Genomic DNA, 23,024 nt, shown 5'->3' with positions numbered 1-23,024 from the left:
TGCTGCTCTGTGTGTGCGTGTGTGTGTGTGTGTGTGTGTGTGTGTGTGGGGGAGAGAGTGAGTGAGAGTGTGTGTATTACGTCGCCGCGCGCATAGACCGTGAGGTTGCTGTTCAGTCGAACAGCGCGTGGATTACAGAGCTCTGAATTAAACGGCAAATACAGCCGTACCTAGAGACGTCAACGCAAACCTAGAGAGTGTTTTTCATGCCTTTTGACGTTTATCTTAACCATGGCTGCGTTAATGATTAGATTACATGCAGCAGTGACTCCGCGAAAGTTGTGACTTCTATAACATCAGTTATTTTTGGCTCTCCCGACGGATCCTTCGAGACTCGATCAAGCGGAATCAGGAATTACGGAATCTCATGTAAACTTTGTAAATGAAGATTAAAAACATCGGCGCTCGCTTCTTCTCTCTGCCAAGCATCGCACATGGGGTAAGTAAGTTTCCCAGCACTAAAATAACCATATCTCTAACTGAAGTCAAATGTCCCTTAGTGTTACAATAGTTCTATATCTTAATTAATTTTCATAGCAGCGCGATAGAGCTGTGTATTTTAATGACCACTCTTATGCAAATGCTTAAGACAGATGTGTGACCCTTCTCAAAACTCACACTTTAACAGCAACTTGTGATGTTTATTTGTCAACAGAGGCACGTTTCTATCACCGTCAGCTCAGTGATCTTTCTCGCATGCACTCATCTGATAAGGAACTGTGTGAGATAGTCTTATCAAAGCTTTCGACACATGCCTTTTCCTCTAGTGTCAGTTAAATATAAAGTGTGATATGCATACGTTTTGCATGCCTTATGAGTAGCCCGCAGATGTTTGCCCACCGATGTAATGTGTAACATGCGCGCAGTTAAACATTGACCTGTATCATCCAGACTTGCTGGATTCATGTGTATTGCAGGAGCTCTTCATTTGTCAACAGGGACTGGTTCTTGCTGAGCTCATAGCACGCAGGGAGCTTTGCGACATTTGTAGCCGTTGAGGACTGTAAGGATGGCATTGTTCCTAAAGGATGTATTAATAAGACAAAAGACTCTATTATGGCATTATGCTGCTGGACAGAGTGCTCTGAGACTGGTGTCTGTCTCTTAAAGGGATAGCCCACACAAAAATTACAATTCTGTCATCATTTACTTGTTTGTCTTGTGTTTCTTGGAACATAATGTTTAGGGGGATTTTTATTTGAAACCTACTTAAGATATCACTTTGTGGTGAATGAGTCTTAAAGGGACAATTTACCCACAAATGTAAATTCTGTCATCATTTACTCATCCTCAAGTTGTTGTAAACCTCTATGACTTCCTTTCATCTGCGAAACACAAAAGGTTGTGCCACTTTCATTGCGTATTTTTTTTGTACAATAAAAGCGAATGGTAACTGAGGCCTGGTTGTTTTGCCTTACATCACCCTTTGTGTTCCAGGCAAGAAGGAAAGTCATACGGGTTTGAAACCTGATTCTTGATCAGAGTTTTCGTTTTCCTAGTTATTTTTTGATAATCTTTGGTTGATCTCAAACATCATTCATGCTTGCACACATTCAAACATGCATATCAATCAGTTGCAAGACATACAAGAACCAGTTGTGTTTTTAATGGAGCTTGATTGTAAAAATATCTTACAAATTTTTTTGGAAGGATAAAAAAGCATGCTGATTTTGTACGGATGAGTAAATGATGATAGAATTTGCATTTTTGGGTAGACTAGCCCTTTAAGGTTTTTGTGTTGACAGTTTTTTTTATAATGAAACCAGACAATTGTAGAGATGTAGGTCAGCTCTATTGTATATACTGATTTTTGTCTCCCCTGGAATCCAAAGCTACATTGAAAAGCCATTGCGCTGGCTTCTGAATTTAGGTCAAGCTATGAAATGCATCTGTCCCATTAGTCCAAAATACCATCATCATTTACTAACTAACAGCACCTCTCTGAGGTACTGACTGTACATTCTGATTGTACATTCTCTAGGACAAGAAAAGAGGATGGGGTTGTGATGTTTTGTAATCTGCTTTTGTGGTACGCAATGCCTCCCTCTGCAAGATAAGCCGATATGTAAGAGGAAACGCTGATTATCACATTGAGAGCTATCCATCCATCATTCTCAAGTGGGGATGTGAAATGTGTGCGTGGTCAAGTTATTCATCTAAAAGCTCTAAATGGAATGATTGCATTATCTTGTCTATTCTGTGACTGAGTGCTTTGCACTTGCACATGGGAATTTCTGCATGCTTTTCAAAGGAGAGCTAACTAGTTATTGGATGGAAACAGCATTACTAAAGTGGGAAAATGAAGCCGAGCATGAATATCAGGTGTTGGATCTATTGATGGATGTGGAGAGAGCAGAGTTTCTATTCAGTGGGGTCTATTCAGGTGATGGTGGGGTGTAGCAAAAACAGCTGATTTTCATCACGCTGGGATCCGATCTGTAGACAGAGCTGATATGGGCAGCATGTAGTTCACGTTGGCATCATGTGATGCCATGCTTCATTAAACCAGAACAAAACCAGCCACGCTGTCTCCGCTGACTATCACCGGCTTTCTTCATTCAAGTTCACACTCTCAGCCCATGTCAACATGAGAGAAGATTCAGCTGGTTTTTATTTAATATTACCTGCTGTGCCTTGAATGGACACTACACTCTTAAAAATAAAGGTTCTTTAGTAGCATTGATGGTTCCATTAAGAACCTTCATCATCCATGCAATCTTTCCATTCCACTAAAGGTTCTTTACAGTGGAAAAAGTTTTTTTTAGATTTTTAAAATGTTCTTCTCACCAAGAAAAAAAAGATTCTTTGGGCAACCAAAAATGGTTCAATTTTTGTGAAAACCTTTTTGGAACCTTTATTTTTAAGAGTGGCCAACATGGAATACCCTGGATTTTTTTTGTACTTTCTTTTTGGATTTTGCAGGAAATCTATGTAACTCTGTGGAATGCATTTAAGCATGGTGAAGAAGATTGTTAGCTGGTAGCAGAAAGCATTATCGAATTAGCCCAAACATGTGAAGAGCTTTGTGAATGAATGTGCATTCTTAATCCGTGGAAGTCTGCTGAGCTTTCCACAGAGTTCTGCGGGCACGGATTCAATGTAGGCATAACTGTGACTCATCGTCTCAATCTGAGCCTCTCATAATTTTCTTTCAGAATTAATTTCAAACTTTCATGAAGCAGCAAAGGCACTGCCTTCAGATATGAGTGGTACTATTCATTATGACGACGATTTCGCCATGGCTAGTGAGGTTGCACACCGACTGTCTGATTTTTACCTGATGGTGCATTCTCCTGACCTTAAGTTCAACTCTGTCGCAGAGACACATGTTTCAGAATGAGGTTCGTTCCCCATGACTTGGCTCTGCATGCCCACAGGTCGCATACTGTATGTGCGATCAGACGTCAGTGAGGAGGGATTGTGCATGAGAGGCGAAGTTAAATAAAAAAGTGAATAAACAAACGCTATCCAGGCAAACGGAAAGATAAATAAATGTTGCAGGCGGTGGTGGGAACTGGAAGTGTGGGATTTTTGGGCTTGGTCACATGAGGGGTTAAGGGTGGGGCCAGGTCACAGTGTGGGCGGAGCAGTCCCTCAAGGACTCTTGCCTTTAGCATTTTGGCATCAGGCACAGAACTCTTGCAGCACATCCTGAGAGAGACTTCACCGAGGAAGACAGTATCCTTGATGTCAGACAGAGCATTTAAACAATAGTCCTCCCAACAATGAAATCACAATGACATAAAGAATAGTAAGTGGCACCAAAAAATAGTCCATATGATTTTTTGCACATTTCAAGCCAGTGAACTTGAGAACTCGTTCAATTAAATTCATGAATGATGTAGACGAAATACTTCCAAAGCACTCACGTGGTAAGATAAAAAGCCTTTAATGAACTGGGCTTAAATCATTACACTAGTTAAAAGTAGATCTATGCATTTTGGCAAAACAGCTTTCTTCAGGACACACATCAATTGCTCAAACAGGTTTTCTTAAACTAGTGCTAATTAATGAATCATCAAAGACAGCTGGTTAATATGTGGGTGTGGCTAAGACTAGCCTCTTGTTACAAAGAGAAAAATATATAAATAATAATAAAATAAATGAATTCATGAATTCATTCATATCTGACTTCAAAAAGCGATTTGTTCACAAATTGGTGAGCTAATGTCAAGATTTTCAGTCAATACGCTCCTAAAAAATAGAAGCTCCAAATTGGTGTTTTTGTAGCGTTGCCATACAATCGGGTGTTACTATGAACAGTTCTGTCTTTTATGGAGCTTGACAGCTTGACTTATTCATTTTCATTATTTTGAAATGAGAGGCTAGGATAATCACCTTGTTTAAAACAACATGCAGTTAAGAAAATGAGTTTTTTTGTGTGTACTTTCTCTTTAAGGACAAAAGATGTTTGTGCTCGAAGGTATAATGGAACATAGTCATCATTGGCAAACCAATATGTTTTGTTGTTCAGGGAAGAATGACGCTTAGGGATCAATGCATGTCTGGTCAACCAGGGCAGCGTTTTTTTTTTTTCAATCACACCAATCAATAATAAACCATCTTTGGTGATATTAATAGAGGCCGGGGTTTCCAGTGCTTTAGGGCTTGCGCTGTTATAAGGCAGCATGCCATCTTTCCTCAGCCAAAAAACACTTTTGCTGGGTGTGGCAGCTGGGACAAAATAAACGCCTTCTGTTTTGGAGGCTGCCGCTGAGCAAGTTACAACTCACAGCCGGCTGTATGGAGCTAGCAGTATTTGTGCCAAGAACTGGGAGTGTCGCAGCAATGCTTTGCCTTTGCTTGTGCTGCTAACCTTTAGACTTTAGACTGCATGTTTGATGCAACTGTACAGTAGCGTACATATTTAATGTTGAGACAATCACAAACACAATCCCGTAAATTTATGTTGTGTACAGCACAGTCACTTAGCCCAATCTGTCTGTCTCGCACAAGGCTCCGGGGAAACTTCCTAAATATTTACTGAGCAGCATTTCAGTTAGGGCAAAGACTTTGTCCATTTTAGGACAGATAGCGTTTCGAGTCATGGAAGAACTTCTAAAGGTCTCTCTTTCTATTCATGTCTTGCATCTGTGCAAAATCACTATTTATGGGTTTAATTTTGCAAAACATCACCTGACTGATATAAATCTGCCATATACAATAGAACAGCAGATCCGGTTTAACATTTGATGCAGGTGTACACAGAACTTCAGTATAGCAACAGGAAGGTGTATTTTGGGCAATATGTTGCATTTAATATGTTTCAGTGGTTCATGACCTAAAAATGGGTCACACATCAGTTCCCGAAAGTGTTGCAGACTCAAACAATAAAGTGCAACTAATCATATAAGTGTGCATAGTTCGAATAGCAAAATAATTAGGCATTTTTAAAGAAATTGCATCTATTCAAATTTACAGCATTTTGTAATATAAAAAATTACCATCTACCCTAGAATGAATTCTGGCTAACTTGCAAGGAGGACAGTCATGGTTTGTGTCAACCACAGTGTGTTTTTGTGCAGTGAATTACTGGCTGCCAAGTGCAAGAAATCATCAAAATTCATGAGACATTTATGTTAAAAACATGTTAATTTTGCATATTGTTGAGATTATGCATGTTAAAATCGTAATGTATGATTTCACCCAAAAATAAAAAAATCTGTCATTATTTATTCACCTTCATGTCTGCTGAACACAAAAGAAGATATTTTAAAGAACGATGGAAACCAAACAGCATTGGAGATCATTGACTTCCATTGTATCTACAAAAAAAAACCTCTGAGACATTTCACAAAATATCTTCTTTTGCATTTCTTGGACTGACATGAGGATGAGTAAATGATTACAGGCGTTCCATTTTTGGGTTAACTTTGGTACCGTGTAGAGACTTGGTCAAGCAAAACCAAGTGAGAACCCAAGTGTTGAAATGACTCAAGATTAGAGAAGCCTTGCGGCAGCAGCGTTTCCTTTGTAAATCTGTCTCTCTCTCGTGCTATGATAATGTTAACAATTTTCCTGGCTACAAAGAGGTTTGGAGATCATTTTTGTGTTAGTGAGCCGTAAAACGTTTCTGAATGATTTGTGGCTTGAAGTACTCCATAAAGTGCTGGATATGTAGTGATGTGGTCACAGTGTGGTTTTCAAACGTCTAGCGGGCATCAGTCTGTCCAACTGCATTAAGTTTCCAGCAGGTACTGAAAGAGATAACGGCATGCCAGACCCGCACACCCTCCCCCTCGTGATAGACAGCGTATTGTTACTCTGACTGCCTTTGTTTGTGCACCTGGAAGAAGCCCATCGAGGAAGCCCTGTTGGAATGAAGAGCTGGATTGCTGGCTAGAGCTTGGCAGATTAAATTGTGGAAGGGGGGGGCGGGGGGCTTTGTCCATCAAACCTGTTCATTCAGTCGTGGCATCTGTGATAGGATCAGGCCCATCCTAATGCTAACGCAAAGTCATGAATGTCCATGAGAGGCAGAAAGACAAGGATCCTGCCCACACTGGGGCTTTTTGCATGAGAATGGCCTAGATCTGTGCTCTCTGGTGGGACGTTGTTGCATTCACTTCTTTTTTTTTTTTGCAATCATTTGTTGAAACAGATGTTGCACAACTTCATCTCGTCTTTTTACTGAAACTATATGAAACGGTTGGCGGTCTTGCATAACTTGCAGTAAACATGTAGACTAAAACTACGTTTTTGGGTGGGGGAATGGTCTCCCACTTCTCTTAAACAGTCAAATAAAGCGCTGATGTTTTGAAATTGGTAAGTCTGGTCTAGTCTCGTCTCCCTCGATGATGAAAAGAGGGGTTTTTACGAACGTCTTCTGAAATGACCCGCGGCGAACGCACGGGTCGCTGGTAAGACTTATGTGTGGTGATAGAAAACAAAACAAAAACAAAATCCCAGACCCTGAAACTCAATATTGCAGAAAAACATATTCAGACAATGTCATATATTAGATTTACGGCTTGCTGTGCCAGTAATACAGTTAAAGGCCCACATGATATGATTTCTGACTTCCCCCTGTAGCATATCCAGCACTGATTAGCTTGTTGAATTTGATCTGCTTTGGATCGATAACTAAACCACACCCTATGGGCAATAAAATGACATGCACCAGATATTTTTGAGAGCACCAGTGGCAGTCCTGCTTCAAAGATATAATCAATGAAGGTATGTCCAAAACAAAACACTTTTAACTAGTAGTGGGAATGTAAATGCAAAATAGGATGGTCTAGTGTTAAGTGTTTCAAGCTTTTTGATATCAAAAAAGGACCTGAAAATATGATGATCTCTGCAAGCTATATATGTTTAAAGGCATTCATACTCTGTAAAATAATTAGCATGATATTATGAAGACGTGTTATTTGCAAAATTAAATAATTTAATTTTATATTGTCTTTGAGATAAAAGCAAAAAAAAAAGTTCCTTGGAAAATAGTTCTTTTGCATTGTAGTTGGCACTGTATATCTACCCAATATTTTAGTAGTGTTTTCAATTGTAAATATTTAAAAAGACAAAATGTGTCTATTTCTATCTCGCCAAAGCAGCTTTACAGAGAATATTGCGAATATTGCAACCAGTACTGAGCAGCGCTTTCTTTCTTTCTTAAACAATGTCTGCCATGATAACTGACCAATATTTAGAATGCAAAATAAAACTGTAATGATGTTTTAAGTTAACTTTTAACAATTGAATGGGTGAGTTAAGCTGGAATGCAACTTCATTTTATATAGTATAAGATATCTAAAATGTATTATAATTTTATGTATTATTATAGTTTATATATTTGTTGTTATGTTTCATATAATATAATAATTATATGAAGTTGCATCTAGAAAGTCAAAGAGGGACGTGCCCTTTCAGTTTGAATGACGCTTCTGACAAAGAGCAAAGTATGCCATTGAGTCTTTGACTATAGTCAAAGATTATAGAAGAGGAAGTAAAACTTTCATTTTTACCATGACAGACAGTCTGTGAGGCAATCCAGTCTTTATCGTCCCAAAGGGACGTGCTCTAATATGTCAGGAGGGTCTGGGAAAGATGGAAGATCATTGTGCATTTTTGAAACAAAGCCAATACTTGTGTTTATCATCATTTAATACAAAGAATACTTCAATCTAAACACACCCAGAAACACAAAAACGGAGTCTCTCAGAGTGGATCTGTTATAGTTTAGGCACACTGGCCAGTTCTCCCCCACCCTGTTTCTTATCCCTTCCATCATTGTTGGATGAAAGGTACCAGACCATAATACAGCATCGTATCACAAAAGGCCATCAAGACTGCTTTGTTCATCTGTGTGGGTGCCTGTTTCCTTTGTAGAGTCTCCCCCTCTTTTTTCACACCCTCAACCCCCAAACGCACCCACCCACAAGCACACACGGTATATTATCACCCCTCGACTGTCCCATGCACAACTGACGCATACGAGGAGCGCATGCGGGTCACATTTGCACAACGGTACAATGTTGTCACGAAGATCTGACAGTGTTTCGTCTGTCTAGAACATGAGCGCGCACACAAGGGACACACACACACACATCCCATAATAAAGCAGAAGAATATGAGCATGGGTGGGGTTTGCGTTATGGGGGAACAGGAGCAGGGCTGTAGAACAAAGCAAGCGTGATTTCTGTTCTAGGACCTTTCATTAAAGGATACTTCCTATGTCGGGACAACAGCAGAAGAGTGTGAGAAAAAACAAACCTGTGAAACTTGATCTTCTGTGGTTTCGATTTAACCGATTCTTGCCTTTATACCGGTAGCCTGCTGCAGCGTTAAACCACTTATCTTGGTTTGTCAGTTTGGTTGTTATTTATTTACTTTATGGTTGACGGTGATAATTCAGCAAATTGTAGTTTTTATTTACATGGTCTTCCTGTGCCCTGCTGATGTGTGGAGATCTCATCCTTGAACGTCTAGACATGCCTAAACCAGCAGTAAGTTCTCTGGAAGATTAAATAATGAAGTACTATTGCATTAGCTCATTATCTAATGAGCACTAGAGACGGCGAGACCATGGCTGTGGTTCTAAATTAATCCTTCCTGATGTTTTTTAATCACCCTTTTGTGGGCCTTTCCTTTGATCTATGCAGTAGACATTAAACCGTAGGGGGTTGGGGGACGACAAAGAATCGGGATCACAAAAGTGAAAAGACTTCTCAGCCATTAGCCAAGTAGATTTAAAATGTTTAAAGCAAAAAGTGAAAAATATAGGCTAGTATAAAATAATAAAGTTCTATTTTAAAGGGGTCATATGATGCTATTTTAAAGATCCTTATTTTGTGTATTTGGTGTAACAGAATATGTTGACATGCTTTAATGTTCAAAAAACACATTATTTTTCAAATACTGTACATTACAGCGAGAATAAAAGTTACGTCTTCTTTCTTTGCGTGAACATTTGGACGGCGTTATGGTAATATTTCCACATAGTGAGGTAGATATGTGGTGGCGTGTTAGAACGAGCCGTTTTAGGTAGGTGTGGCTGACTCTTAACTTTTATAAAGAATATCTCTTTGGATTTGAGACTTTAGTCTTTGCAACTTTACAGATCTTCTTTATGCAGCAAGAGCTTGTAACACTCCAAAGAGAAAGGAAAACTTGAAATCGCATCATATGACCCCTTTAAGTTATATCATATTTGTACTAAATGAAGAATATTTGATAATTGTTATTATAATAACAGCAATAATCAGCTAAAGTTTAATTAATAGTTAAATTAATACATTTATTTATAAATAATGCATTAAATTGATCAAGTTGCAGTACAGACATTTGTGACCCTGGACCACAAAACCAGTCATAAGGGTAAATTTTTCAAAATTTGAGATTTATACATCATCTGAAAGCTGAATAAATAAGCTTTCCATTGATGAATGGTTTGTTAGGATAGGACAATATTTGAAAATCTGGAATCTGAGGGTGCAAAAAAATCAAAATATTGAGAAAAATCGCCTTTAAAGTTGTCCAAATGAAGTTCTTAGCAATGCATATTACTAATCAGAAATTAAGTTTTAATATATTTACAGTAGGAAATTTACAAAATATCTTCATGGAACATGATCTTTACTTAATATCCTAATGATTTTTGGAATAAAAGAAAAATCAATAATTTTGACCCATACAATGTATTGTTGGCTATTGCTACAAATATAAACTGCTTTTGTGCTCCAGGGTCACATTTATAATGTTGCAAAACATTTCTATTTCAAATAAATCCTGTTTTTTGCACTTTTAATTTTTTAAAGAATCCTGATTTTAAAAAAAATCTGATTCCACAAAAATGTTACTGTTTTTAAATCAGCATATTAGAATGATTTCTGAAGGATCATGTGACACTGAAGACTGGAGTAATGATGCTGAAAATGTAGCCTTGCAACCACAGGAATACATTGCATTTTAAAATATATTCAAATAGAAAACATGCTAACACTTTAGTATAGGGACCAATTCTCACTATTAACTAGTTGCTTAGCATAACTATTATTAACATATTGGCTGTTTATTAGTACTTACAAAGCACATATTCTGCTTGACCTTATTCTACATCCCTAATCCTACCCAATACCTAACTACCTTACTAACTATTAATAAGCAGCAAATTAGGAGTTTATTGAGGCAAAAGTCGTAGTTAATGATTTGTTAATAGCGAGAATTGGACCTTAAAATAAAGTGTGACCAACAGTTCTTTTAAATTGTAATATTATATCACAATTTCACAATTGTTTTACTGTATTTTTAATCAAATAAATGCAGCCTTAGGATAACAATGTTACTTGTGTTGCTTACTGACCATAAACCTTTGAACGGTAGTGTTTGTATGCATGCATATTCTATAAATTCTATTGTAAATATATCGGAATAAATTACTATGTATATTTTATGCATAGTCCAGCACTACCCTGACTGTCCAAAACGTGCTACACACTGGGGGCTTCTCCATTCCACTATGTTTCTTTATACACAGCTCCTCATTTCCTGTCGCCTTTTGTCCACATGCAAAGAAACGCATCAGCAAATAAACAGAGATGACAAATATAAACCACGAGCCATGAGTTCTAATGGGCTTTTGTTTATTTATGCCTCGCAGGGGAGGAAAAGAGACTAAGAAGTGAAGAATAGACTTGAGCCACACAATATTGACTAATGTTCTGAGAGGAAATAATGGGGCTAAATGTAAGCTGAGTGGAATAGCAGCTCTCTGTCTCTCCCCCGTCTGTTTCCTCCCCTCCCCCGTGCGGCTGAGGACAATCGTATACCCAACTTTCCAAATCGTGCTGGATTACTATAGCAGAACACAGTCTGTGTGGCACCCTGCCACTGCCTCCTGGCCATGAAAGGGTGCCTGGGCTTTACATAAAGTCAAAACAAAGATTTAATTAGCCGAATTAATTGAGAGAAGTAAAGACATGTAGACTGATGTCAGTTTGTTTTTCAGTGGCAAAGCTGGTCTTTTGAAATAAGAAACTAATTAGTACTAAGTCAAGTATCACAATTCGTGTAAAGAAAATAAGTTATTTGAATAAACCCCCTTACCCTTTGTTAAATGTCCGTGCGTAACTATGAACATGAATGATTCCCCAAACAGCAGCAAACTGATGGAGACTATGTCAGCAGAAGAGAAAATATTATTCTCTTATGCTATTCCATGCTCTAGAGGTACTGTTGATTCTGAAATCACACTAGCTCTGTATAATTGCATCAGAGCTTGTATGTTGCTTACTTAAGCAACCTATGTTTTTTTTTTTGTGCTTTTTTATGCTTTTTCATAAAATGTCTATGGAGTTCCTCTCAGAGACAGAGTTCATGTACGTGAGATATGGCAGACCTTTCAAATCACCCGATTCCTCTTCTCATTTCCTGTCTCATCTTTCATTATACACATCTAAAAATGTCAGCAGAAGAGAAAATATTATTCTCTTATGCTATTCCATGCTCTAGAGGTACTGTTGATTCTGAAATCACACTAGCTCTATATAATTGCATCAGAGCTTGTATGTTGCTTACTTAAGCAACCTATGTTTTTTTTTTTGCTTTTTTATGCTTTTTCATAAAATGTCTATGGAGTTCCTCTCAGAGACAGAGTTCATGTACGTGAGATATGGCAGACCCTCTCAAATCACCCGTATCTGCTCAAACTGCATAGCAGAGCTCTTGGGAGCTGTTCAAAGATTTTTGCCACTTTCTTGCCGTTTTGAAGACGTTTGAGTGTGTATTGCAGCTGAAACCAGCGTTGTATCTGTGGTTAAATCTCAGAGTTGTTTTTTTCCCAGAACTCCACTAGCTACTGCTTCTCAACATCACGTGTAAATAAATTGCAGTATGATGAACAGTAGTAATATCTTGAGACGGTATAGTTTTGTGTACGTCTGTGTTGTGACTATGTCTATATGTTTGAATGTGCAGATGAGAAACGGATAACGTCGTCATTTGCTGTGTTATTCTGTTTTGTTTCCGAGATGTCGGAGACATCATTATCTAAACGCCTGGTGCTCAATCCATGTCCTGGAGATAAAAGTGGAAATCATTGAAAGGGAGGCTGGTTGTCTGCTGCTGAGGACAGATGAGTCAGAAGAGGAAAATCTCCCCCAGACTCCCTAAAACTTTCCCAAAACTTGCTCACACACAAAACATGTAATGTATGTTCAAAAAAAATTTGAATAAGCAAATATTTCATGATTCTAGTAGAGAGTGTGTGGAAAATATAAGGGGAAAACTTACATGGCAACTGCTACTTCAGTCAGTTTTTTTTTTTACGACTTGTCAAAAACCATTAGATTAATAATGAGTATTTCATTCTCTTGACAACTTCAGTTTTTAAGAGTTAAGAAAAAAAAAGTTTATTATTAATTATTATTTATTTGCATGTTTTTATTCCTAGCAGCATTACTTGCTTAGTGATTTTTATGTAGCGAAGAGACACCTTTATTGCATTTAACAAACATTTGGATTCGTGCCGAATGATAGAGGTAGGCTGCGTGAGAACAAAGGCGTTTGCTTTTAGTTTCGCTTTAAATTAATTCGTTTTGGCTTGTTTAGCAACTTATATTTTTCATTCTTGTTTTGTTCTGAATACAGTTAAATTTAAAGGATTTGTTGTGGAGTGAGGAGAACTAAAATAGCCTATAGGCTTGCTATTGTGTTTATTGCTTGTTCATTAGGGCCTATAACATTCCGCTTTATTTACCGCTATTATTTCTGAATGTAGGCTAATTGCGGTTTGTGCTTAAGTGAAAGTAACTCACAAGTAACTTAAAAGTAGTGTAACGCATTACAATTCAGAGACAGTAATATTGTAATGTAACTAATTACTTTTAAAAGGAAGTAATAAGTAATATATAATGTATTATATTTTGGAAGTAACTTGCCCAACACTGATTATAATACATCGAAAACAAACTTTTTAAAAAATCATTAACATTTTAAATGCTTTTATATCTAGGTTCCATTGCAAAGGTATCGAAAACGTACCCCTGCTCTACTTAAGTCATTACTAATGTCATTACCAGTGCTTTGGTTTTAGGCCGATCTGTTACATCACAGTCTGTCTCTCAGTGCTGTAGGAGTGCTGTCTCTGTCTGAGAACTCTGATGTTAATAACTTTAAAAATACACTTCGTTTCTAGGAATGTTGCCGCTTCTGCAGAGCTAATCGATGCATGGAGAGACGCTCTGTGAAAGAGTTAGAGCAGGCCCCAGGCTTGTTGCAGAGCGGTGGCACCAGCGTGCAAGGCTGGTCGGCATGCATTTGTGCTAAGACTTGCTTCAGCCTGGCCACACGTGTCTTGACTCGTGAGAATGGGGCTACATGCAGCGTCAGATGCAGCACAGCTAGCTGTAGTGGTATTGTATTATGGGTCAGCGTGCAATCTGAAGACATTACACCAAGTGGTTTCTCTATGTGTTTGTGGATAAAAGCTTCACCCACAAACTTTTTTCTGCCAATGGACAATGCAGTATAAGCCCATTCGTGTTTTATTTGCTGTGGTTTATGAAGGAATGTTCTGGTCAAATGCACGTTAGGCTCTATAGACCGTAGCATTGTTGTAGATTACCACATTGCATAATTTTTTACTTGTACCTCAGTTTATAAAATCACACCAACATGCATTGACAGCTGTGCACTTACCATGGAAGACATTCATTGTACATACACTTGCAGTTCAAACATTTGAGAGTCAGCAAAAAACTTTTTAAAGACAGTAAAGACATTTTATAATGTTAAAAAATTGTTCTATTTTAAATAAATTCTGTTCTTTTGAACTTTCTTTGTATCATGGTTTCCACAAAAAATTGAGGTATAGAATGATTTCTGAAGGATCATGTGACACTAAAGACTGAAGTAATGGCTGCTGAAAATTGAGCTTTGCCATCACAGGAATAAAATTACATTTTGAAATATATAATTTAAAATAGAAACAACTTTTTTAAAGTTGTAATAATATTTCACAATATTACTGTTTTTACAGTATTTTTGATCAAATAAATGCAGCCTGGTGTGCTTGGAGGCTTCTTCCAAATACATTTAAAAATCTGACCAATCCCAAACTTTTAGGTGGTACTGTACATGTTGCTTTTTTTTTTCAAACTAAGCATTATTTTCTGTAGTAATCAACAGCTTGCCACAGATACAGAGCTTGGCTTGCATTTAACCCGTGTTGTTCCTTTTAGATGAAACTTCTTAAACGCTGCATGCGTTTTGTTGTTTAAGCAAAACGGTGCTATAAAGTTGTGCCATTTTGTGAATCATATCTCAGCTAAAGGACATTGTTAGGCATGGCTCAACAAAATGCCTAGTTCATTATCTGTTTGGTAATCTAATGTAAAAACTGGGGAATTGGGAATAATGAAATATCCAATACCAGCCAATATATATCCAACACTAACCAATATCAGCAGATAACCAATATGGTATTAATAATATATATTCTGGATCCATCCTTACTTCGAAAAATATTACAGAAATACAACAGAAATAACAATCCTGTGGGAGCTGTGCAGTGATATGGTGGACTGGTGTTACATTATGACTATATTATATATTATAGCACGTGTGGAGCACGGTGTTAACCAATCAGAATCCATTACCAGAGCTATTTGGTTTATAAACTGGCAAAGCCCAATTTTTCCAGTCATAGAAGTGGGCGACTGTAAAGTACATATCAGAGCTGGGTCATTAGCAGGGTGGAATGAGAGTGTGTTGAATAGAGCTTTGTGGTCTTGGGACTCTCTGTGTTGTATCACCTTCGCTGCATTGACTAGCTTTGACTCATGACTCTTTTGGCTTAACGCAACAGATGGAATTTTCCTCCCCCGTTTTCCTCCCACCCTCCTGTAAGTGCTCTGTTTTTTACCCTCTTACATCTGATATTATAGAACCAGCCCTAGCTGGCCAATCAATACAATTATGTATGACGTAATTGCACAGCTCTCCGGGGCAAGGTAGAATCAGTTTAATGATCACGTGCTATAAACTGATTGTATTTTGATATTACTTGTATTACAGTCCGCCTAAAATGCATTCGAACATTTTGAAGCGTACAGTTTGCAAATTCGCCTTACTGTTGTTCTGTTAAAGGTCACCTCTGTCTGCTCTTTAGCACATGTTTATATGACTTGTGGTTCCCTGTTTTGCATTAACCTGTTGTTTTATAAAATTCCCCAAGAATAAACTGTGTAATGGTGCATTTGTGGTAGAAGTGAAAAAAATGTGGTCATGTGGATGGTGCTACTTATCACGACGACTACAGGATGTAGAATTAGTAGCGTGACGGTGTCTGAAGCACTTTACAGAGCGCAACAGAGCCATTATGCAGAAAAAAGAACTTTACTCATCCATTTATAACACACCGCAGACAGGTCGACATTTAAGCATGAGCAAAATAGGTGGCACGAAGCAAGCGTGAAAAAAGGATGCTAACAAACAACACCTAAACAGACCTGCTTTCAGACATACTAAGCTGAAGTGAAACATCTGTCAGTTGCGTGTTGTTGTGTCTGGGTTTTTTCCAAGTGTGTGGTTGCTGACGGTTTGTGCAACCGGCAAAGATGTCTCAAAGATCTCTCTGGAGAACGAGGCAAATGGTGCTCAACCGATGCTAGGTAACAGGTGCGTTGTGGGAAGCACGGTTGCTCAGATGCCGCTTACTAATTGGGGCTTATCAGGTATTGCTGGGAAGCGCAAACAACACCTGGGGCCTTTGTCGAGCTGTCATGGGGATGTGGGCGGGGTCCTGTCCGAGACTGGGGTCCTAAGTTCAGGTTTCACTGAAGTCGGAACGTGATCATATGCATGTCATAAGAACTGTAAGAGCGACCTTTATGACGAGTCAATTCTGAACCACAACCGTTTAATCTACAACGATTTCTTTAAGCTATGTAAGTATATCCGCTGCACTTTTGCCACAAAACGAGCGGCTTGCTGCTGTGCTTCAGCACGTTTCCTGCCGCACGTATTACACCTGTAAGAATCCGAATAAACTTCCTCTGCTCTGCTTTTGTGTCTCTCGCTTCCACCAAACCTTTCCCACATTAACTGTCTTGCTCTCCACCAGTCAGCCATCAAGTCTGAACAGGATGTTAGTCTTCTGACACCACAAGCGCTTCTTTTGGCCTATAGTAGTGTAGTTGTGTACAGGAAGACTGCTCTTGTTGGCCAGCTGGACTGTGGAGACCTGCTACTGGAGATGCAGTCACAGTTTTGTCTACTTGCCCTCCATCTTATTTGTGACCCTGGAGCACAAAAGCAGTCATAAGTAGCACAGGTATATTTGTAGCAATAGCCAACAATACATTGTATGGGTGAAAATTATCAATTTTTCTTTTATGCCAAAAATCATTAGAATATTAAATAAAGATCATGTTACATTAAGATATTTTGTAAATTTCCTACCGTAAATATATGAAAACTTAATTTTTGATTAGTAATATGCCTTGTTAATGTGGACAACTTTAAAAGCGATTTTCTCAATATTTTGATTTTTTTTGCACCCTCAGATTCCAGATTTTCACAGATACAGAGCTTGGCTTGCATTTAACCTGTGTTGTTCCTTTTAGATGAAACTTCTTAAACGCTGCATGCGTTTTGTTGTTTATTTACCATTCATCAATGGAAAGCTTATTTATTCAGCTTTCAGATGATGTATAAATCGCATTTTCAAAAAATTGACACTTATGACTGGTTTTTAAGTCCAGGGTCACGTTTATCTTTCAGTATGATGAATATGGTTTTTCTGTAGAAGAAGAGACAAAAGAGTCATTATTTAGACAGGATGATCTTGCGTCCCGTTGAAGGACATGGCGGGCGGAGTAAGTGGGGAAGTGGGGCAGGCCGGAGACGGCATTGCAGACAAACCAGACCATCAGGTTTCACATGCTGTCAAATCCCTAGATGAAAGGCGGCAAAGGTCTCCACAGTAACACCGAGGACCTTGCAGACGGCCCAGTGAAATCACGAACATGAGTTGTCAGCAGCGAAACTACCCACTCAAACCTGTTCCGAGAGTGAAATTTAGGTGGGTGGTGGAAGTAGAGCTGTTTTGAAACGCATCTGTCGGTTTCTGAGAAGGCGACTCACACATTTTGATGGGTGATTTAAGTTTTGGTCTGACAGTATAAACTGTTGATTGTTTACAGTGTGAAAAATGTGTTTACTTGAAAATAGATCGAATTGGACGGCCTGCGTTTGGTGCCATTTTGGACCAGTGTACCAGTAGAGAGTATCAAGTGAGATGCAACCTGGACAAAGGTTTGTTCCATTGTTCTTCACTGCTGCTCAAGGAAATGGCCTTGCTGGATATTATTGGCATTTGGCAGCAGGATTGTGCCACTGTCTACGCAGCTGTAGCTTATTCGTGTTCTTATAGGTGACTGAGACGCGCATCCTGGTATGTTTACATAAGTCGGCATCTGTGATTATGTATGTGAAGGGTTTTGAACTGTGTGCAGCAAACAGTGATGTTGAAGTGAGGTGTGTGCGTCACACAGATGTCTCAGATTCCTGCCTTTGTCTCCAGATGCCATTCCACATGGCTGCATAGTCTCTACAGTGACTGGATTTGCTCAGGATTTGTGTCTTTCAGTGTTGAGGCTTTGGCTGTGCTGATGGTGTCTTGGGCAGTGGTCCTCATTTGTCAAGAACAATTACATTCGAGCAATCTTTCAGTCATATATATCTCTGTGTAACCATCACGGATACTGTGGCCTAATATTTTGATTTGTCTATAATATATAGGTAGATAGTTACCAAAGTATGTAAGTATACACTAAAGCACATTCTGTTGTTCTCAGAGTTCACTGAAAGTACTGTGAGATGCACTTTTTGGGTTTCTGTCATTTGGGACAGTAGAGAGCAGACAGGAAATTAAGGTAGAGTTTAAGACACGATGAGATCAGAACGAGACAAAACGCCAGGGCTCTACATATAGCATTTTTGCATAACCACTGGGCCATAAATTACATTTTTTTTCTGTTGTCTGATTGTGACTGTATACTTTGGTATCTACTGGATATCTCTTAAAGAGATAGTTCACCGAAAAATGTCAATTTTGTCATCATTTACTCACCCTCATGTCGTTCCAAACCTGTATGAGTTTCTTTTTTATGTTGAACGTAAAAGAAGATATTTTGAAGTATGCTGGTAATCAAAAGGTTGATGGTCCCCACTGACTTCCATAGTATTTCTTTCCCTACTATGGAAGTCAATGGGGACCAACAGCTGTTTGGTTATTCAAAATTCTTCAAAATATCTTCTTTTGTGACATGTAAATGTCATATATAAGTCTATAATTTAAAGTCGCAATGTCATGGAAGTAGTACCACATGCTCTGTAATGTGGCACATCAGAGTAAAATGGACTATCAAAAGAAAAAATGTAGAGTGCAGACTTTATTCTATCCATTAGTTGTTGACTGGATGGGGGCAGATCTGATTGAGAGCTTGCCGTATATTTAAGTTTATTAAAGCATTAAAACATGAAAGAATTGTTCACAGTAAGATCATTAGGATGCATATAGAAAACAGTTTTTTTTTTTTTTTACCAGTATTTCTTGGAAAAAATATTTAAGGGGGTCTAGCACTTTTCTGATAGGTGGGGGAACACAGTATTATGGTGGATATTACGGTTTCCTCAATTGTGTGGCTACAAAGTAGTTATAGTTTTCATTGCATTACATGTCACTTCTCCACATTATTTCAGATGAACTGAATTTCAAAGATGTGTACCATATCAAAAGAACCAAAAAGCAGATTGTATGACCACTTCGAACTTTTACAAATTTGAATACAATTTATTCCATAGCAGAAAGCTGAATGCGGCAACTGTCTAGCCTAAAATCTAAAATACTGTAATTATATCTAATATTGTGACTATATGTTATTCGTATATATATATATATATATATATATATATATTCATGCGTTCAGCAGTCTGTCACCAGTTATTCCTTAATAAACATTCTAGAACATTATTCTCAGCATTTTCTCTGTTTATTTAGTCATCAGCAGTTAAAAGGGGATTTTAGATTAGCGAAATGTTTATAGCCTTTGTGGCCTGGTGGTAATGACACTCTAGTCATTGGTTTCAAAGATCTTGGTGATTCTTGTAAAATGTGATAGACATTCAAAAAACAAGTCGATGGTTACAATGTCACGTTGTTTTACTCATCCCGTGATGTGAGGTTACATTACTTTGTAAGTCAGTAAATAGTAATAGTAAGCATCCAGCATTGCATAAATTTACGTGTAGGTGTAGAAGACTGTGTGTCACATGAACTCTCACTTTATCTTAGTTCGTGGGGCAAGAACAGATTGTAGCTGAAGGACAGTTCTGGCATGTAGCGTTTACTCAGAAGGGAAATTCCAGAACACTACTTGAGCTATTTTTGGTTTCCAACATGCGTCTGATCAATGCAGGACCACTACTTGTGCTTTAGATAAAGCCTAGCGCACACTACTAAAATGAAGCTTGATAGTAGTGCTGGGCGGTATACCGGTTCTGGTTAACGTATTAAAAGGGGTCGTGTTTAGTCACTATTTAGTGTGGTATTTTTTGACTATATTCACTCATCATGACAGTAAAATAGGGTATTCTAAGTCAATATACTGCAGTATTTCCTCTCTCAATCAGTAGAAAATATGGCTAACACCCGGTCATGCATGAAAAAAAAAATACCGTCATGTACCGTGAAACCGGTATAATTTTGAAAAATACCGTGATATAAATTTTTGGTCATACCGCCCGGCACTACTTGATAGACTCATGTTGTTGATGTCTGCAGCACAAGGCTCCAGATTCTAGTCACAGACGCTCTTCTAGGTGCACACTCAAGTAGTCGCAGATGCTGCAACGCTTTTCAAACTTGCTTCCGTTCAAACTTTCTCTAAACAAGCTGTAGCAATGAGCAATCGAAGTTACTCAGAGTGACCTTTTGTCTGTGATTGTGTAACATGTGCACCATAACATGAGAGAAAACAAGTCTTTAAAGCCGTGTTTTCACCTGATGTTAAGATGTGTTGTTTTTGTACAGATGGAAACAGGGTCTTAAAAGTTTGGACATGGAGGTAGTCCAAAACATATGTGTAGTGTAAACACTCTGAAAGCATCCCAGACCATAGTAAAACACTGCATACTTGCCATCCACTCACCTAACACATGATTGTTCTGGGACATGTTGTGAGAAAGTGCACCAAAACCAAAAGTGATAATAAACTTCACAAAACATGGTAGAAATCACAGCTCCCCCTTCTTATCCTATTCATTTTCTTCCTTTCCCACTAACATGGGTCACACTTTATTTTAAGTTCCAATTCTCGCTATTAACATACTATTAACTACCAACTTTTGCCTTAATAAACTCCTAATTTGCTGCTTATTAATAGTTAGTAAGGTAGTTGGTAAATTTATGTATTAGGTAGGATTAGGGATGTAGAATATGGTTATGCAGAATATGTGCTTTACTAATAAACAGACAATTTGTTAATAATAGGCATGCTAATAAGCAACTAGTTAATAATGAGAATTGGTCCCTACACTAAAGTGTAACTTGTAAGATGTGTAACAAAACTGCGTTCAATCAGTCATATACGTGTGGCACTCCTGTGAAAATGAAGTAGAGTGTGACAAAATATGAGGGGAGTGTCTTGATGAAATCTGAACACTAATAGTCAGTGGAGACACATTTGAAAAGCATGTTAATACCAGGTGGAAATGGTAATGCAATTAGGTTGACCATTTGCAGTCAGATCACAGAAAACACATTTTGATACCAGGTGGAAACAGGACCTCATGTGCACAGGCTGACCAGCAGTGTTAATTTTGACAGCTAATTTCGATTTAGTTTTAGTCATAAGACTTTAGTCGACTAAATCTGCAGTAGATTTAGTCAGCTAAAATCTAATGGGTTTAGTTACAGTGTAATGCATTTATTAAGCATTTCTCTAAAATGTCCAAATTTTCCTAAATTTATTCCCGGAGAAAATATCTGGTAATATGATAATGAATGTGCAATGAATGTAGACACAGATTTAACTGCTTTGACACATAACATGTCTTTATCTCAAAATTAAATAAAATCACTTCTCAAAGAAACAAGAACATGGTATTCTTTTGAAATACCAAATGAAATACCAATGGTTATATAATATGTATTCTTTATAACAATGTGCATACAACATCCTTCTAGGTTGACCATTTGCAGTCAGATCACAGAAAACACATTTTGATACCAGGTGGAAACAGGACCTCATGTGCACAGGCTGACCAGCAGTGTTAATTTTGACAGCTAATTTCGATTTAGTTTTAGTCATAAGACTTTAGTCGACTAAATCTGCAGTAGATTTAGTCAGCTAAAATCTAATGGGTTTAGTTACAGTGTAATGCATTTATTAAGCATTTCTCTAAAATGTCAAAATTTTCCTAAATTTATTCCCGGAGAAAATATCTGGTAATATGATAATGAATGTGCAATGAATGTAGACACAGATTTAACTGCTTTGACACATAACATGTCTTTATCTAAAAATTAAATAAAATCACTTCTCAAAGAAACAAGAACATGGTATTCTTTTGAAATACCAAATGAAATACCAATGGTTATATAATATGTATTCTTTATAACAATGTGCATACAACATCCTTCATTCTTTCAAGCAGACATATTTATTTATATACATTAAAATTAGATTAATCCTTATTAGGGCTACTAAAGTGATTCATTTAAGAGCAGTGAGTAATTTAGGTGAGCAATTAACTTTTGTTGATTCGTTAACAATAAGGACACAGACAACAGCAAATAAATTAGTCTGCTGTCCCTTTAAGACTGAATGCAAACGGATTGAATATACTGGTACTCGCATCCGATATTCTCACAACAGTTTGCATTCACTTAAAGGGTTAGTTCACCCAAAAATTGGCTTGTGTTTTACTCACCCTCGAAGCATCCTAGGTGTATATGACTTACTTCTTTCAGACGAATCCAGTCGGAGTTATATAAAAAATTGTCCTGGCTATTCCAAGCTCTATCATTGCAGTCAGCGGGTGTTGCAGTTGAACAGTCCACAAGTCATCAAATAAAGCTCGCGCATTCATAATAAAACGTGCTTCACACGTCTCCGGGGGCCGAATGCGGAGAGACAACATAACAAAACGCCGGTCATGAATTAGAAGTACAAACCGAGGATTTGCAAAGAAAAATGTCGGAGGATTTCGATATAAGCCAAGAGGAGACTGGTTTTCCTTTGCTAAAGTAAGGAAACTTTGCTAACTTTGCTCCTATAAACAAACTCGCGAGACTAGCATATCTAAGAGGCGCGCACATACGCCTTCCGCCAGAACGCCTTCCGCGTATGAAAGATAACGGAAATGAGAAAAAAGTGTTTATTACGTTTGAAATATGGATATTTTTCTTACAAAAACGCATGGATTCACTACAGAAGGCCTTTATTCACCCCCCGGAGCCGTGTGAGGCACGTTTTATTATGAATGCGTGAGCTTTATTTGACGACTTGTGGACTGTTCAA

General features: G+C 38.0%; 1 protein-coding gene across 2 annotated transcripts in view; it reads left to right on the top strand.

Annotated features, from left to right (window-relative positions):
- The first annotated feature begins 86 nt into the window (after positions 1-86).
- The window catches only part of LOC107711272 (sphingosine 1-phosphate receptor 2), a 27,865-nt gene continuing 4,927 nt past the window's right edge, over positions 87-23,024 (top strand). Inside the window, exon 1 of one of the 2 annotated variants that reach the window (XM_016516240.1) lies at positions 87-439. The gene's annotated coding sequence lies outside the window, so the exon portion shown is untranslated. Of the gene's footprint in view, positions 440-12,603; positions 12,648-23,024 lie in introns of those variants that run through there. The other variant, XM_016516241.1, reaches the window with a different exon arrangement.

The sequence above is a fragment of the Sinocyclocheilus rhinocerous genome, unplaced genomic scaffold (assembly GCF_001515625.1).
Source record: "Sinocyclocheilus rhinocerous isolate Xijiao unplaced genomic scaffold, SAMN03320098_v1.1 scaffold115, whole genome shotgun sequence".
In the NCBI taxonomy this organism is placed as follows: Eukaryota; Metazoa; Chordata; class Actinopteri; order Cypriniformes; family Cyprinidae; genus Sinocyclocheilus; species Sinocyclocheilus rhinocerous.
The sequence above is the reverse complement of the archived record's forward strand: the minus strand, read 5'-3'. Positions and strand labels throughout refer to the sequence as shown.